Here is an 18,271-nt window from a genome sequence, read left to right as displayed (position 1 = left end):
GACATGCTTGGTTTCCCTAGTCACAGTGCATGGACACACCGTAATTCCTTTAGCTAAGCCACTTTTTTTTTTCTCTGTGCTATAATAATCAGGCCACGGACATCCTGATAAGTACGTCTCTGCTGACCTATTCTTTCCGCAGGATGAATTCCCAGAAGTGCAATTGTTTCATCACACAGGCCCTCTTTTAAAGACTCTAGATGCTATTGTCCAAATGTGGGAGGATGCCAGCTCTAAGGAGTTGCAGTGACCCCCTGAACTGTGTTTTCGTCCGACAGCTCTCTTGCCTCTCTCACGCTCCTCCCTCTGGAATGCCCTACGAAGGAGAGTGGCGAAATATTCAACTCAACCTCCTCAGCGGTCAGAGCGTGCCAAGGGCTATTTTAGATGCCTTCTGCATTTTAGCCGATTTACTTTACATAGCAGTCTTTTGTGTGGTTGGGATGGGACTCAGTCTTACCCATGATAGGCAAGAACTTCACCAATAAGCGACACCCCTATCTTGCTCCCCTTGTAAATTGGGAGGCAAAGTCTCACTACAAAGCCCAGGTTGGCCTTGAACTCGTGATCCTCCTGCCTTAGTCTCCTGGATACCACCACACTCACTCAGCAGTGTGCAATCTAAAAATATTTGTAGTTCCATCTATCAGACAGATAAAAAACCCCTATGGCCACAAGGTGAAATAGCTTCTCCAGAGTCATGTACCTGGCAGAAAATAGGCAGATTCAAGACCAAGGAGTCTCAGACAAGAACCCAGCAGAATCCCTCCATTGCAAGGGTGCTTCTGGACAGACACAGGCCTTTGGAGCCTGGCAGACCTGGGTGCACTGCCTCTCTGTAACTGAATGATGTTTGGACAATCCCTTCGCATCTGTTTCCTCCCTCACTGTAAATCAAGCTTGGTCACTCCTACCCTACCTGCTTTTCAGGGACATTCAGTGTGCTAACATGCAGCAAGGACCCTTGGTAAATGTGATCTCTTTGTCACTCTCTATGACCTGACCCTTTCACACTCCCTCTCCCAGACCCCATGACTGTAAATCCCGTGGGAAAGAAAACCAAGTCTTGACTCTTCCCCCGAGGTTTCCGAGCCTTGTGTTTCTGGCCTTTTCTCACGCCATCTCCCTCACAGGCCAGAGCCCAGGAAGTGTGCATTTCAGAATATCTGCCCCTACCCACAGCCAGATAACCCCACAGTGGCCGACTGACAGTTGGGGCAAGCCAGCCCCACCCCCTCCCAGCTTCCAATGCTGGAAGTGGAGCAGGCAGGATGGTTGGCTCCCCTCACCCTGCTCCCACCTTCTCTGCTCCCTAGTCCCTGGGCTCAGCTCGCCTCAGATTCCCGGCCTCTGAAATCATTGCTCCAGCCCACCGGACTGGGCCCCGGGCCAGCTCCTCCAGCCCTGGGCTCGCCGGCAGAGTCTTCGCCTTTGCTCCCTGAAGACTAATCACTGTCCTGTCAGCTTGGCCCTCTTCCCCTGTATTATTGTACAGAAATAGCCCTGGGTCCAGCTTCCCCTCCCTCCCTCCCTCTCTCCCTCCCTCTCTCTCTCCCTCCCTCTCTCCCTCCCTCTCTCCCTCCCTCCCTCCCGGCACACCCTGCCAGAGCCTCACTGCTGGGCTCTTCCATTTGTGTTTCCTCCTCCTCCCTCTTCTCTCCCCTCGTGTGCTTGTGTGGATGTGACTTGACCCTGCCTGCTGGAGCCAGGCACAAACTAGAGCCTAGTCCTCCTCTCCAGGGACTGGAGGCTGTGGAGGTGAGAGAGCATGGTAGCTGGTGCAGAGCCTCTGCCAGGGGGTTAGGAGCACACAGAACTTGCTTGTATGCTCACTGGGCCATTGCTCTTGGCCAAAGAAACCCCTTGGCTTCTTTTTGCTCCTTCTAGGTTGCCTCGTCTACTCTCCACAGACAGGACAGAGTGGACACCGAGTTGTTCCTTGGCAGAGCAGGGCTGTCTGGAGAGGTATGATGACAGTCAGCATTGGGGTGGGTGAAGGATGCAATCAAGGAGCTCTGGGAGTCTGTAGCCCCACCTGAAGCCATAGCAACAGGCAGAGTCCAGGGGCAGATGATACCAGGGGCAGACGATTCCAAGCAACAACAGAAAGTGGCAGGCGAGCTAGAATAGAGGTGTGGACTCCAAGCCTAAAGGGGACCAACAAAGGCAAGACAGAGAGATTCTGAGAGCTGTACAGGTCACCCAGGCACTAGAAAGGTCACCCAGTGACAAGAGCAGGGATTGGCAAAGTTGAATACTGGGTATGCTATCAAGCTGTGCCTAGAATCAGGACAGAGAATCAGGTTCAGAGCACAGTAAGCAGAAAAAGACTGTGGGGATGGGGTCAGAGGAGCCTCCGATGTCGAAGCTAGCAGGGTGGGCCCGAGGTTGGTCATGTCAAAATGAGTTGCAGGCTTGAGGCTTGAAGGAGGAGCCATGGAAAGAACCCCAACTGAGTGAACATTTCTTACAGGCCAGGTATTGTTCTCGGGGGTTTATATGGTAGCGCTCATTCCCTCCCCGCACGACTTTTACAGCCCGTGGGAGGTGCCATCACCCCCATTGCTTTAAAAATGAAGAAATTAAGTGCATAGAATGTTGAGGCTGCACAGAGCCTCACAGTAAACAGAAGAGTCCAGACTTGAGCACAACAGGCTTTGTTCTACAGTTTTGGTTAAATCTCTACTTGGAAAAATAAAGTACAATAGCATATACTTAAGAACATGCCACGATGACGCTTATTACTGTATCTGCTAACTTTACAAATGATTTTTTTAAAACCCTCCATTGAGGGTTATACAACTATAAGAGTCAGACTAAGCAAAGAACTTACCCAGAGTTCACGCTCTGGGAGACAGGTGGACAGGAGAGAACTCCTGGAAGCCAGGCCCTGTCACTCATACACTGTGTGTGGGATCATGGGCAAGCTACTTCTCCTTGAACCTCTGTCTCCTCATATATAAAATGGGCCAGCAGGATTGTGGGTTGCATAAAAAAGTACCTTCTGACAGATGTGGTGGCATATGGCTGCAATCTCAATATTTGGGAAGCTAACGGAGAATCACAAGTTTGAGGCTAGCCTGGGCTACATAATGAGACCCTGTATGAGCAAAAGAAATGAAAGTAACTTTTTCCTTGCTTCCTAAGAAAAACTCCAGTTGAGCTCTATGTCATGAGGGAGCTTCCGTGAGCTCATCTCATAGATGACAGGGCTGCAGAAGATAAGACATGTAGCTAGACTTAAGGAAGGTGTGGCACCAGAGTTAAGGAAGGGGACTTGGGGCCTCTCCAAACCTTCCCTGAATGTGGATGAGGAAATTCATTGTCTCCCCCAATCCTTCCAGTAATTTCTCAAATTCATCATTCCTTGCTAACAAGAGGGAGCCAGACCACAGTGGTTTGGAGCCAGGTCAGACCCTCATTGCAGCATTAGGGGGTTCTGCCCAAGTCTGTAGCATGATCTTCCATGACACCCCTCTATGGTCCTCACTGTCCTTCATTTTTAAGCCAAATTATTTCCCCTTTTAGAACCCCCAGCCTTGGGCTTTGCTTCTCTGGATCTAGCAGATGGAGGACCCTTTGCCTCAGGAATGAGGGCAGAGGTAAACAGGAAGAAGAAAAGGTGGGGAGGAGTGGAGTAGATAGGAACAGAGAAATGGAAAGTGCCAGAAAGGAGGGCTTTATTCTGCTCTCCTCTTCCCTGCCAGAGGAGCTAGGCAGCCTTGGCTGTGTGACTCTGGGGTCACAGTTAAACACCTCCTTTAACTAAAATAGGTATATATGTTCCTTGGTGAGTTCAAATCCTTGCTCTGTATCTTCTTAGCAGTATGCCCTGGGGACGGAACTCAGTCTTCTGAGGATGCATTTCCATATCTCTACAACAGTTGCATACATAGTGTATATCTCATAGGCTTGCCATTGACTTCAAAGGACTCATATGTGCAGAGTCTAGCACAGTGCCTGCCTTCAGAAAGGCTATTATTATTGCTGTAGGCACCAGGCCTTTGGGGTCTGGCAGCACCAATTTGCCTTCTGACATAAAAAGGTGGAGTTGAGGGGTTACAGAATGGGCTCAACTGTACCCTTCTCCATGGGTTTACTGTACTGTACTAGTAGATTAAACAATAGATGGCCATGAGGTTTCTGGATCCTTCTGGCCTGAGTATCAGAACTAGTTGTCTTGAAGTAGGCATTGGCCCAGGGCCTTGAGCTCCTATCTCCACGTTAAGTGACTAATACTGCTCTTCCAGGGGCAGCAGCCTTGGGGTCCTGTTCCACCCATCTATGTGCAAGCTTGGGCAGGATCTGTAGTCCCACACTCCACAGGCTTGCCTTCCACAGCATCAGGGATCCCCTGGAGATGGCCAAGACAGGGGGATGTGAGGCCCTGCCTGGGAGAGAAAAGAGGATGGAAAAACCTAGCCACTCCTTTCATGGCAGCCCAGGTCCCAGCCCCTGGCCCTAGGTGCCCAGAGTAATAGTTACTTATCCTCCTTCTGTTTTTACCCAGGAAGCACTGTCTCCCAGCTGGCCTGGCTTCAGACTCTCAGAAGGTGTTCCTCCCATGGTCGCCAATTGACTCACCAATTAGGCAGTGACTGAGAAACAGCCGCATGCAGGATTCCTCCAAGAGACTAGCCTGGATGGGACAGCCTGCAGCCTTGAAAGAAGAGCAGTCTATGACTTTACCACAGAAGGATACCCCAGCCTAAGACTCCTACTTCTGTTTTTAGCCAGTGTTTTTCAGGACTCTTGATTATATATTGGTCACAGTCTGTTTCTTATTCTTCATCTTCAACATCTGAATTGAGAGCACTCCAGCTTACTGGACCATTGTATTCACCCACACAGCAGCAGCATATCATGACTGGACCCATAGGCACCACTGCACTGAGAGCTCCTAGAAGCCTGAGCCTGACTCCCCAGCTCCCTAGCCCCGCCCTCCACCCAGCTTCTGGGCATGCCATGTAGACCAAAGCGTCTTTTTCTCTTCCCACACACTTTTTATCCCTTGAGCTCTGTGCTCAAAATACTTCTAGCCACCACCCACCGCTCAAAGCCCACATTAGCCTTCTCTTGGGTCAGTGCAGAAGCCTCCAGACACTTTCTTTTCAACCTTGCAGCCAAGAGTGTCTTACCGGCACCCAGTCAGAGATCACAGCCATCTTTTGTGCCAAACCCTACCATGGTGCTTGTCATACACAGCAGACGTAGGAGTTCTTCAATGGCCACTCATAGCCCTGCAGGATTCTTCTTTAGTTCTTACCTCTCATCCGGAACCAGCATCCCTTCAGCCAGACAGCAAGCCAGCCCTCCTCCTCCCTGTTCTCTTTAATATATCATTGTGTTCTCACCTCGGGGCCGTTGTACTCCCTGTGGCTTCTACCTGCAATATTCTTCCCTTGGAGAGACGCACAAGCAACCCCTTCACCCCTTTGAAGCCTTGGCTTGGCTTCACCTTCCCAGCGAAACACTCCCTTCCCTCCACCCTGCCTTCTCCACGCCCTTTCCTTACTTTAATTCTTCACTTTCTGCCCTCCATTCTGTGTAACCACTTTGTTTCTTATCTGTTACCCCTGACTTGGCTGACAGCTCAGTGAGGAGACACTTTGTGCTTATTTCCAACTGTCTCCTCAGTGCCCAGTGCCTCCTGTCATGCCTGGCATCTGTCAGCCACCCAAAGGAGCAGTCCAGGTGATTCGGGAGCCCTGCTCAGATCTTGGCACTCGGCCCCTCGTTGGCCTTGTTTTCCTTGTCTGTAGCCGAACAGGATCTTATTGTGGGTCCTTTCTGGAGACTCCCATTGAAGCATGGTATATTTGAAGATGCTGGCCTCAAAGCAGAAGTCCAATCCACAGCTCCCTCCACAGTCTCATCCCTGCCTTATATCAGGAGGGGTTTGAACACAGGGATGTGTTTACACCTAATATTGTTGACCCTCTCTAGTCCCCGCAGACAACAAAATGTCTCTGGCACCCCTTTGGAGTTGGTGCCACCACCCCTGCCTTGATTATAGTTTAAAAGGCTGGGTAGGAATGCCTGGCTCCAGGGCCTTTGCTCATGTGACTGGCAAGCACTGTCTGGCCAAGCCAGGGACCTAAAATTACAGCCCAGCACTGGCATGAAGCCCTTGCCCACTCCTGAAGGCAGGCTGAGATGAACTGCATTGAATTGAGGGCTCTGTAAGGAAGGTCCGTTGGGCACTGTGCAAGGCAAGGAGGGAGGAAGGAAGAGAGGGGAAGGTCAAAGAGAGCAGAGGGGAATAGAGAAGAGAGGGTGGAAGGAGTGCATGCTAAATGGACGCTCTGGCAGCTCTTCATAGGTAGCTCTAGCCGACTAACTGTTTCTCCAATGAGATGCTTTGAAGTGCTCCTAGATGCCTCCAGAAGAGCAGATTTGTTATCTACTTCAGGGCTCTGCTTTCAGTGAAAGGCTCACTGCAAGGTTTCTGCTGCTAAAATGGCACAGGAAGGACTGAAGAAAGAGGAGAGGAAGGAGGAAGGGAGGAAGAGAGGAGAAAGAAGGAGACAGGAAGCGGGGAAATGACTGGAGGGGTGTACTGGGGCATAAGCATTGTGGTCCCATTTACTGTAGCCCCAGCCTGGTGTCAGAGCTAGAAGGGGTGGGGACTTAGTCAGCTGCTTCTCTCAGAACTCTGTCTTTTCTTTGGGGTCCCTGGGCATGTAGAGACGCAAGGGCAACACAAGGCTCATTCCTTTGCCTGGAGAGGGACATTAGAGAGGGCTTCTGATGTCTTGAGAGCTGAAGGATCTGTGGATGCGCTTTTAGGGTTCCACAAGTAGTCAAGTATTTCCTACCAAATTAGGAAAATGGGAACAGCGTATGGGACTTACTGCTTGGTTTTGGGTTCTCTGTGACTCGGTGGGATCCTAATAAAGGACTGTTTTCCACAAGACGAGACAACTAGGAAGGGCAATGCCAAGGCCACAGTGACAGTTCCACATCCTCCAATGCTCACCTCACACCCGAGGCTTGCTGCTTGTGCCAGAGAGGAAGTGGCTTTGGAGAAAGATGAAACCAAGAGAAGGCCTTGAAGGCTTTAGGCCACATTGTACTGGATTCTGCTCTGTGATGCACCCTGCAGAGAGGGCTGGCTGGAGATACAGAGGTGAATCAGGCTGAGGCAGGGACATTCTGGATGGTGTAGGGCAGGCTGCAGTTGGTGGAGTTGAGGAATCCAGGCTGGCCCTATAAGGGAGGTTCCTCAGCCTGGTGGAACGGTTCCTTGCTGCCGGGCAGGCCCGGCAGGCCCCTCCAGCGTTGCCATAGTGCTCTGTGGGTCTTCCCAGCAGCCTGCCAGGCGGAATGCGGCCTGGATGGTTTCCCAAGGAATGTAATCAAGATGTAAATGGGGGGCCGGGAGGAGCTGGTCGATAGGGTTGTCACCTCCTCAGGCCTGTATGGAGCTGGCCTGGACTGGCCTAACCGGGACAATCTCCTGGTTGGGCTCTGCTGTGGGACAGAGTGGCTGTTGAGTGCCAGTTTTCCCTCCTGGTGGGCTCTGAAAGATGGGCAATGCCTACTGGGGCAACAAGTCCTGAGGTCTTTGGCTGGCCCTCTTAGCCCACCTCTTTCCCTGTGAGCCAGCTAGGCAGATGTCTCTTTAGGTGTGGGAATTAGGCTGGGGACATCTGGCAAAGATTTGCAGGGGCTACAGTTCAGTTTGCCTTATTAATAGAGTTCAAAGGAATGCTCTCAGGAGGCTCAGCTCTCAAAAGCCCAGAGACATAGGCAAGGGTCTCCCCAACCAGGATTGGCCACCTTGGGTATAGATAGACCTAAGCCCTCTGGGACCAAGGCAATGTGTCCCAGTTCCAGGTGAGGTAGAGGAATTAAGCTTCACACAGGCAGCCCTTTTCCTTTCTGTCAGTGGCTCAATGTTCTGTTCCCCCTCTGAGCCACTGCTCTGAAGAAGTTACATTGAGTCAGGATGTCAGGGCCTGGTGCTGTTTCTCCTGCAAGTCCTAAGAGCAGGCATGGCTTGGGTGTGAGTTATCTGCATGGTTTTGCTAGTATCACTCCAAATCTGCTAGCGTCACAAAAACAAACAAACAAAACATCAAACTGAGGTTCAAACTGACATTTTGGCATGTGAATGTCAAAGGCCTTTCTGAAATACCTTAGAACTCCCACAAGGCATGAGCATCTGGGTTATTTCTATGGTATTTCTTGTTACCTACTAGATGTTGTGATTTTAAGCTCTTTCCCTTGGGCTCCACTTTCCTGGACTGTGGGCTGAGAAGCAACCCAGTGGTAGAGTTTTTGCTTGGCAGGCATGAGGCTCTGGGTCCTAATGTCCCACACAGCAAAACAACAAATGAAGAACTACATTAGTATCTGATTCTAACCCCTAAGGTCATTGCTGGTGGTGACAAGCCCTGATAGACATCACATAGTGTTTTCCAGGCATGGCTGTGTGTTTTTGTCCCATAAGGTCCTCTGACACCTCAGCTCTTCCTCTAGAGCAGTGGATCTCAACCTTCCTGATGCTGTGACCCTTTAATACAGTTCTTCATGGTGTGGTGACCCTAACCATAAAATTATTTCATTGCTCCTTCATTACTGTAATTTTGCTACTATTATGAACCATAATATAGATATCCACGTTCTCAGATGGTCTTAGGTGACCTGTAAAAGGGTCTTTCAACTCCCAGAGGGGTCTCAACCCACAGGTTGAGAAGCTGTGCTCAAGAAGATACAGTGGATCAGAGTTATCAAGCCTGTGACCCAGCTGATCCTAACCGGTCCTATGGAAAAGCCACCTGTCTTTTCACAGTATCCCTTCTCTATCCTGAAAGGAAGTTCCCCAGCTGGGACAACAGTTTAGCAGCGGAGTACTTGCTTGGCCTGTGCTAAGCCATGGTTTCCGTCGACATCGTTACAATACATACGGAAAGAAATGAAATACAGAAAAATAACACCATACAGAATAAGCAATAACAAATATTACGGCAGACCTTTAAAAACTAAGATTCTGTATGCATGCATAAAATGAAAGTAGAAGTGAAATTATCTAGGGAGACAAAGGAGACAGACTGGAGGGCAAGGGGCACAGGGGGGAATGCATTGCTCCAGATAAATAAGATCTAGACTTGTGCAGAATTTAAAAGCAATTAAATCTGATTTAGATGACGCCACTGTGACCTCCCTTGTGCTTCTGAGAAGAGCATGAGGCTCCCGTGCCAGATGGGAAAATAAGTGTGCACAGGAGCTGCATGTGGGAACAGGACCGGGGGGGGGGGGGACGGGACAAGGCACTCCAAGGTGAGTGCAGCATGACTTGGAGACCTGAATTCTGGGGACAGTAGCAGGCAGCTTCCCCTGTTCCGAGGAGAGAGGACAGCACTAGGAGCTGGTGGCAATGGGGTGCCCACTTCCTGATGCTGTCCAGAATATCAGTGCCACCCATAGTGGGCATGCACACACACACACACACACACCAAAGTGGCAGCTAGCCTGGCCTTACTCTGCCTGAGCTGTGGGTATGGCTAGCTCCAGGCCTCCAGCTCCTTACCTACTGTCTGCGGCTGCTTTCATGTATTTGTCCAGTCTCTCCATTCCAGCACCAGCCAGGGAGGCATGGCCAGAGGAAGGACCAAAAGAAATAGCTCTATGTCACCTCTTGACTGCTCTTCTTCCTGCTCCTTCTCACTCCCTCCTCCCGCCTCCTTAGCTTTGGTCCTTTCCATTTTGCAGGATCTGTTCCCAGAGTCTCTGCCTCCACTCCAGTCTGGGTTTCCTTCACCCTTTGGGTTCCTGGGTTGGTACCTGGCCTTACCTTGGAGGGAGGGCATGGGGAACTACCGGTAGCTACTCTTGCTGCAGGGAGTCAATCTGGGATGGCCCACCCACACACTCCAAAGAACAACAAGAGGAAAACACTGAACTTCTAGCCTCACTTAGGCACTCAAGAAATGTTCCTGCCCGTCTCCCTCACAACCTTGCCTTTTCTGTGATTTTGGCACCTGAGTCAGAATTGAATTTGGTAAAGCAAGGATTCCCCTTTAAGTTGAAAAGACAAAAAACAAAAACCCTGAGGTCTAGAAGCTGAGGCAGGAAGATTGTGAGTTCATTGCCAGCCTGGGCTCCATACCAGGTGTACGGCCAGTTCAAGCTACACAGTGAGTCCCTGTCACACACACACACACACACACACACACACACACACACACACACACACACAATATTTAACTAAGTGTGGCACCAAGGTCCACCTGATGCTTCTCTGCCAAACTCCTGGCTTCCTGTCACATGGGAAAGCTAAAGACAGGGCTTTCCCAAAAGCCACATTCGTCTCTTCAAACTGCAGGGCATGTTAAAACTTTTGGTCTTTCTGTAGAACTTAGGGCTGTCTGACAGGCACTGGACCTTCTGAGCAGACAGACACATTGCTCTGCCCCGTGGAGCTTCCTGAAGAACACGGGGTTCACTGAAGAAGCAGTGGTGGGTGAGCACTGATTGATAGACCATGGCCAAGTATCCTCACCACAGACAGTTGACCTGGGGTCCTAGAGAAAGTATTGTTCAAACTGAAAGCTTCCAGTTTGCAGAAACTAAACAGAGCAGAGTTTAACATAAACATATTCATGATGTGCCAAATCCCATTCTCACGTGTTGCAGCTAACAGCTCATCTAGTGTACTTAGTCACTCTAAGGGCAAGGAAACATTAATCCCATTGCTCAGATGAGGTCACTGAGGCTCAGAGAAGCAAAGGTATTTTGTCCACAGCCACTAGTGCTAATCTTGTTAGATAGCAAAAGTAAAATGGAACCCAGGCAACGCAGCTATAGAGCCTGAACTCTGTACAGAAATACCTTATGAACATAAGGGAATGCAAAGTAATGAAAGCCCCCAAGGAGGAAGGGCAGCTCGTGGGTGGCATGTTTATAAAAGCACATCCTGGCAGGGTGGGCAGCGGTCTGGAGCGTGGTAACGGTGGAAACGGGGCATACGGTGAGGAAGCCGCTCCAAGCATCCACAGGAAACATGCTTAGTGGCGTGGGCTAGAGCCATGGGGTATAGAAGATAGATTGGGGATATTTAGAGGCGGAGTGGACAGGACCAATGGTTCAGGCTGTGCAGAGCCTTTTCAGGTTACTACAGACTTTTACAGGCAATATTTACATTCACTCTGCTCAAGACCCATGTTCAATGGCTAAAACAAGAATTCCTGTTCTCCTTGCTCTTACAAGAAAACTGAATCCCAGAGAGGGGCAGAGGGTTGTTCAAGATCTCAATTACAAATAGGCATGTGTTCTTGGATGCATGCAGAGGTGCCTGCACCCATGCACTCATGCATGGGACCATGTAGTGTGCAGGTACAGGTGTGTGAATGCACACAGGCATGCAGATATGTGCAGACGTGTGTGAGTATATGTATGAGTGCTTTGTACAAATGTGTGCTTGCATCCTGTGGGTCTACTAGAAACTTAGCTGGGCAGTTGGACTGCCAACTAGACCTTGGTGGGTGGCTGAGTGTTCAGGAAGAGTGAAATTCCATCTGAGCTCACAGATGAAGACAGGAGCACAGAGGAGGCACAGGCAATGGCAACCAACTCAGCATGCTCCCTGCACCTGAATTTGGGGTGCATTTGGGCTCATGGGTTCATCAGTGTAATAACAGTTCCAGCTGCTGAGTTATTGTGTCAGGTGCTGTGTTCAGTCTGCCGCATACATTCTATCAGCCCATGCCTAGAATCCGATGAGGTGGCAATGATCTCCATTAGCAGTCTAAGAGACAAAGGGCAAATAACAACCCCAAGGTCACACAGCTGATAATCTGTGGGGTCAGTCGTGGACACTTGTTTTTAAACCTTGTGCATACTCCGGCACAGCACCACGTAAATGAGCACATCACCAGACAGGTATAGAGCAGCCCAGGGAGTTAATATTCCACGGTAACCTCTGGTGCATGGCTCAGGGTCCTTGAACCCAGAAGGATGGGCAACCCAGTGTCTACTCCTTCCATCTGGGCTTGAGTCCTGATTCTGTTGTTCCTGAGACTGGCTGTCTCAGGACTTGATCAAATTTCCGGCCTCTGGCCTCTAAGCTCCAGGCTTTAGGCAGCTAGTGAAAATTTATGGCTTGAGAAAGTTCTTGCAAGTCCAGTCCCCAGATTCCCCTCTCCAACCTTGCATGGTTTATCAAGATCTCCTCCTCCTCCTCCTCTGGCGGCTGCAGCCTCTCTTCTCACCCTCCCCTGGCCCTTTGTCTCTGGCCACAGCTAGCCCTTCCCTCACCCCTCCCGGCTGACCTTGCCCACCATACAGCACAACCTCCAACTACAGATAGCATTCCTTCCCTTTCAGGCATTCTGACGGCCATGGGAGCTGAAGCAGGAATGTGACTGGAAGAGCAAGAGTGCACACACCTGCTGTGCACCCAGCAGCTACGGGGCAGGCCCATGCAGAGTAGGGGCTGGGCAGCTAGGCTCTGCTTGATTGAAGCACTGGAAATATATGGATGGTGCCCCATTTCACAATTCCAGAGACAGCATAAGGCCACCGTGCATAGCACACCAAATAAGAGCAATGGTGTTTCCAGCATGGTATGCCTGTGTGATGTGTGTGTGTATCTTGGAGCGGTGAGACTGTGAGTTCTAGTTAAGACAGATGGGATGCTGAAGAGGTCACAAGAACTGACTATTGGCCAGGCAGTTATTTGCTAGCTGTGTGGCCTAGGATCATTTATGTCACCATTCGGTGTCTCAGTTTTCACCTCTGTAAAATGAGGATGCTAACCATAGTACCCACTTCAAAGGGTTGTGAGGAATATAAGGATTCAATGTTTCTAAGAGTACAAAGTGAATAGTAGGTGGTCAAATGGCTGTTCCTATATGAAGGAAGGAGACAAAGTTCTTATTGCCTGAGCTCTTGCCACAAGTCCAGCATAGGACTCATGACTTTACATGTATTACCATGATTCGGTTTAGACTTACACTGGTACATGGCCCCAGTAAATGGCCCATTTCTATTTGCTTAGAGAATGGAGGAGGTTTCAGAAACCTCTGTAAAATAAGGGAGATTACAGATAGAGAGGCAGGGGAGTCTTAGTCCCAGATAGAATGTGCCCAGTGCCTGTGTATTTGGGTCTCAGGCATGTATTCCCAGCCATTTCAGGAAATGGCACAGACAGTGAGAAGGCATGAAGTCTTAGCACTGCTGGACATAGTGACATATGTCTGTCATCCCAGTGCTTGGAAGGCTGAATTAGGAGAATTGTTTCAAACTCAAGGCCAACTTGGGCTAAATACTGAAGTCTAGGGCAGTCTGGGATATATGAAGAGGTCCTGTCTTAAAGCTTTTTCTTTTTTCCCCTTAAGCACTTAACCTTTCTGCACAGATGTAATGCGTGGAAGTTTGAGCATGTGAATCCACTTGACCACTTCCAAGGTGGAGGCAGGCAAAGGCAAGCCCCGATTGGGAAGGGACCAGTGGTCTGCTGGCATAGAGCTGAGGTGGCTGCAGAATTCAGTCTGCAAACTGAGACTGATAATTTCCCTGAATCCAGGGAAAGGAATCCAGGATGTAACATATGATCTCTATCCCAAAGAATTCCACAACTGACTGAGTCTTTGGATTCTCCAAGAGTCTCAATATTCAAACATGCTGAGACAAGGCAAGGGGTTCTAATGTGTTACTAGGGAAGGGGATGGTACATTAACCTGAAGTTAGTGTCAGCCAGCCCCAGAAATGTCATGAAAACATCTTCAAGTACTTCCTGGCTAGAAGGGCCATGGAAAGGAGAGAAGGCAAGGACTGGGACCCATCTACTAGGAAGAGATAAGCTTCACTCCCAGGCATAGCCAGGGACTCGGGGGTGAACTCCACTAACTTCCCATGACCATGAAATCCAGTTCTGAGAAGAGAGAAGGGGACAGGTAAAAATGAGGAGTCCCATTTTCATCCAAAATACTTAGACTCAGCCAGGGTCCCTGTGAGTGCTGCCTGGACCTGACAGCCTGGACAAGGCTGGACCTGCTCTGGCTTATGTTTTCTAAGCCCCACTTCCAGGGGTGGGAAAATTCTTGGTGTTGGAGACGTAAGAGAGGGATTTGACATTGGTCACATTTGGCCACCATTCCAATATTCCAGGCAACGGGATTTTTTTTTTTGCTTGTCCTATTTTGCTTTCTATCACTGTGATCAACACCATGACGAAAAGCAACTTGGAGAGGAAAGGTTTTATTTCATCTTAAAGCATACAATCCATCAAGGATGGAAGTCGGGGCAGGAACTCACAGGAATCTGCAGAAAGGAACTGAAGCAGAGGCCATGGAGAGATGCTGCTTATTGGCTTATTTTCCATAGCTGTTTGCCTTGAATTTTTATACAACTCAAGGTCACCTTATCAGGGGTGGCACCACCCACAGTGACATGGACCTTCTCGCACCAATCATTAATCAAGATAATGCCACACAAACTTGCCTATTGGTCATTCTGGTAAAATACTCTTTCAGTTGAATTTTCCTCTTCCCAGATGACCCTAGTTTGTGTCAAGTTGACAAAAACAAAACAAAGCAAAACAAACAAACAAACAAAAAACCCAGAATAATTACACTGTTGTCAACTTGACACACAAACACATCACTACTAAATCATAACCATTGTTTTTCTGTTTATTCCCTAGGCCTCATGTCAACATCACACTATTAAACATAGGTAATATAACTTTAGAAGCCCCACGGTCTATTAAAAATTAAACACATTAAAACTACAGTCTCTTTAAAATATTCAACATCTCTGTAAAAGTCCAAAGTCTTAACTGTGGGCCCCTGTTTAAAAAAAAAAGTTACATACTTCTTATTCCAAGGGTGAAGAACTAAAGCACAGTCACGTTTAGATCAAGGCAAAACCAAAATTCAATAATATAAATAGCTCAATGTCAATATCTGGGACTCCTTCATGATCTTTTGGACTTCAGGGAACTTAGACAGACAGCTTCACCTATTCATCTCAGCCATATGCAGCACCTGCAGCTTGTCCCCTAGATCAGTTCCATTCCATAGATGCTGGAGTTCTTCGTGGCCATCCCACAGTCCTCGCATCTTCAATACTCTGGGATCTCCCCTGCAACTGAGGCAACATCTTCAATAGCTTCTTCTAGGCTCTTGAGAAACTCTGACGCGGTTTCATGGTGCCAAGCTTCTCGGAATGAGCCTGTCAATATTGGGACTTCCATTGCAACTGAGGCTATGCGTTCTTCAGTAGCTTCTTCTGGCCCCTTACAATACCAGACCTCAGCTTCTCCCTGTGACCCCTTCAGCTTGTGGTTCTCATGCTGCCCCAAAACAAGTAAACTATGGGGGAGCACCTGCATCAAGTTCAGCTCCCAGCTTGAGAAACAGTATTGTACCTTCTGGATGATAGCTCTGTGTGCTGACCTGGAGGAAATACTTCTCAGGTAATTTCAACTCAACGATCCTGGCCTCTTGTTAATTGCACATTAATTTTCAGCCCTAGTTGACCAGAAACCACAATTTCTTAATACAAGATATCATATGAATAGTCTCAATAAAGTCTTTGCTTCTCTCTGAAACTTCACAAACCATTGCCTGCATTTCTTTCAGCGTCCTTATCTTCAAAGCTCCTACAGAACAGTCAATTACTCTTTAAACACTGGACAGCTTTTCCAGCCCAAAGTTCCAAATGCTTCACAATCCTTCCTGTAAATAACATGGTGCGGTCTCTCATAGCAATACTCCATGAACCCATTTCTTACCTAGTTTGTTTTCTATTGATGTGATAGAGCACAAGTAACTTGAGGGTAGGGTTTATTTCAGCTTATAGTTTATAGTCTTTCGCAGAGACAAGCCAGGGCGCTCAGAGTACAAATCTGGAGACAGGAACTGAAGCAGAGGCCCTGGAGGAACACTGCTTACTGACTTATTTCACGTGGCTTGTTCAGCTTCCTTCCTTGTATCACCCAGGACCACCTGTCTGGGGTGGTACCTCCCATAGGGCTGGGCCCTCTCACATCAATCACTAGTCAAGAAATGTCATTCAGATTCTCATGTAGATGAGACAGTCTCTCAATTGATGTTCCCTCTTGCAAGATGAAGCCTAGCTTGTGTCAAGTTGACATGATACCACCATACGGCTCTGATAACCCTTTTACCTGCAAGTTCCCTGTGACTGCTCTGTTCCTCAGACGGCCAGGCCCCATGCATTGCCCCCTCCTAGAGCATCAAAGCTGAATGCTTCTACTCCATATACATGCTAAGTGTTCAGGCTGAGAGGTACCTTGGAGACTGTTGGTACTCTAGTACTATCTTCATAGCAGAAACAAACCAAGGACTTTAGATAAGGATCGATGGAGTCGCAGAAACCTGAAGGTGGTAGTCAGGCCTCTCTACCCCTGGCTATGACCTTTCTGTTTCCATAATCCACTACTCCCTGTGCTGATGTCCTGATTCCAGTGCCCAGTCAGCCTGCACTTCCATATACTGGACCCCTGACCCACCAGGGGACCATGGAACTGTCATGGACCCCTGTAATCCTAGAGCATCTCCTCTCTGAGCAGAGCTTTCCTCCAGTTCCTCTGCTCTGAGGATATGAGGAAATGGAGGCATCTATTATGTACCAGGGTCAACACTAAGCACTTTGTACACAGGATCTCATGCCAAGTCTTCTAGGGGCTGTACTATTTAGTACAGCCAAGTAAGCTGGGGAGTGGAGCATGACTAGAATTTGCTACATTGATGCTTTTTCTATATGATGCATGTTCTGCTGACTGTAGCTGACAGCTTTGAAGTGTTGAGTAGTACATGTGCCCAACTAGCTGGCACTTACCTATGTCACATTAGGTCCTAGAGATCAGGCCAAGTCATTCTTTTCAACTTGGACCAGGCTGCCAGTTTGCAGCTACAAAGGTAGTGTTGTCTTGTGGGGACAGCTGATGCCCAGTCTTCAGGGAACTAACATTCTAAAATAACCACCCTTGAAACAGTGACGGGGGCCAGTTGCCAATAAGGTCCTTGGCGGGGTTATCAGCAGCAGCAGTAGTAGTAGTAGTATAGTAGTAGTTTTACTGTGGAGCCAGGTCTCTTCCAAACAATGGGGTTACCTTTGAAATCAGCGTAGATTCTTTCACTGCTAAGGGGCTCTGGGCTCCATGGGAAGAAACCATCAGTACAGGGTGGGAACTAGTTCTATGGAAGGAAGATGTTCTATACTATACTAGATAGTATGCCTCTCTAGTGGGCCTGGCCCCAAAGCACACTGTGCCTGTGGGAGAGAGAGATGACTGAAACAGCAGGTGGCTAAAGGACACCTCCCGAGGAGGCTAAGGTGTAAAATACAGTCCAGTGTCCAAGGCAGTGAGAGGAATGTGGGCAGAGGCTAGTACGATGAGTGGAGGTTTTGAAGCCAAAGTAATATTTCATGTCAGAGCTCTGGCACCCATCCCAAGGGCTGCTCCTGAGAAAATAAATCTGTGATGGAGTGGAGGGAGAAGAGGACAAGAGGAAGCGTTCAGGGGTGGCACCACTAACAATAGCCCAGGAAACTGACTTCCTACGTGTGTCCATGCAGGAGAATAAGACAACACAAATCTCACCGCACTTGAGTACAGAGCCCCAGCATCCCCTGGACCAACACCCAGTTCCCATTCTGTTCTAGCCAGTTCCACCCTGAGCTTCCCCACCTAGAGTACTTACCAAGCTGTTTGTAGGATCTAGTTCTATGTAATCCTCAGAGGCCATCACTGCAGTCACGTGCTGTGTAATGTTCTGGTCCATGGCAGCCCACGTACACAATGACGCTCCCCAAAGATTGGAAGTGCTCCAGGATTGAAAAATTCCAGTGTTGAAAAATTCCTATCACCTCTTGATACCTTGAGCCATCATGGTGTTAGGCATGGAACAACACATCACTCCCATGTTTGTGGTATGCTGATGTAAACAAACCACTGCTTGGCCAGTTACATGCCAATTGCATGCCAGTGTATGTATGCAACGATATGCACAATCCCTGATACCCATAAGGAACAGTACTGCTGGTTTATATGTTGCTATTCTGTGTATTTGTTTTGTGTTTCTAGACTATCATTCTACTTATAAAACAAGTTGGCCACGAGGCAGTGTGCTACACTCTACTGGGAAAGATGCACGGCACTTTTGCTCATCTCTGGACTGCACTGAAGTGATTGTCTCATACGACATCATTTCAGTTTGTGTAAGAATACCCTGTGATGTTCACATAAAGAAAAAGCCACCTAGTAATGCATCAGGGCTCTGTCTTTCTCATCAAT

At 48.7% G+C, this 18,271-nt stretch overlaps 2 long non-coding RNA genes across 2 annotated transcripts in view; one reads left to right on the top strand and one right to left on the bottom strand.

Moving 5' to 3' along the window:
* The window catches only part of Gm39528, a 32,625-nt gene extending 27,691 nt beyond the window's left edge, over positions 1–4,934 (bottom strand). Inside the window, exon 1 of the long non-coding RNA XR_878181.2 lies at positions 4,585–4,934. This is a non-coding gene — a long non-coding RNA (predicted gene, 39528). The remainder of the gene's footprint in view (positions 1–4,584) is intronic.
* On the top strand, positions 1,553–6,064 carry Gm30649. Its single transcript, XR_386998.3, has 3 exons — positions 1,553–1,758; positions 1,888–1,965; positions 4,511–6,064. It is a non-coding gene; the product is annotated as a predicted gene, 30649 (long non-coding RNA).
* The last annotated feature ends 12,207 nt before the right edge of the window (positions 6,065–18,271 follow it).

This window comes from Mus musculus, chromosome X (genome assembly GCF_000001635.26).
Source record: "Mus musculus strain C57BL/6J chromosome X, GRCm38.p6 C57BL/6J".
In the NCBI taxonomy this organism is placed as follows: Eukaryota; Metazoa; Chordata; class Mammalia; order Rodentia; family Muridae; genus Mus; species Mus musculus.
The sequence above is the reverse complement of the archived record's forward strand: the minus strand, read 5'-3'. Positions and strand labels throughout refer to the sequence as shown.